The sequence below is a fragment of the Penaeus monodon genome, chromosome 24 (genome assembly GCF_015228065.2).
Source record: "Penaeus monodon isolate SGIC_2016 chromosome 24, NSTDA_Pmon_1, whole genome shotgun sequence".
In the NCBI taxonomy this organism is placed as follows: Eukaryota; Metazoa; Arthropoda; class Malacostraca; order Decapoda; family Penaeidae; genus Penaeus; species Penaeus monodon.
The window spans coordinates 41,121,810-41,122,067 of NC_051409.1; the positions used below are offsets into that span (position 1 = coordinate 41,121,810).

The window sequence follows — 258 nt, forward strand, 5'->3', positions numbered from 1 at the left end:
ATAAATAGTTGAATAAACTGCTTGATTGGAAGGATGTCAAGCTACCGATGCTAATAAACTGTATTAGTCTTCAATCTCGTTGGATATTACCAACATCATACACATCTTTATCAGTTTACCCTACCATATTACTAAAATAGCTCATTAAACAAAAAGGTAAACGGATGATTAGCGATAACAAAAATAAACATGGCAACAAACAATGGATATTGAATAGAAGACGAGGATAAGAAGGGAAAAACGGTAGACTGGATACTG

The 258-nt window shown here is 33.3% G+C and overlaps 1 protein-coding gene across 1 annotated transcript in view; it reads right to left on the bottom strand.

Moving 5' to 3' along the window:
• The window catches only part of LOC119588969 (serine/threonine-protein phosphatase 6 regulatory ankyrin repeat subunit B-like), a gene marked incomplete in the record, with an annotated part of 103,883 nt that overhangs the window by 27,237 nt on the left and 76,388 nt on the right, over window positions 1–258 (bottom strand).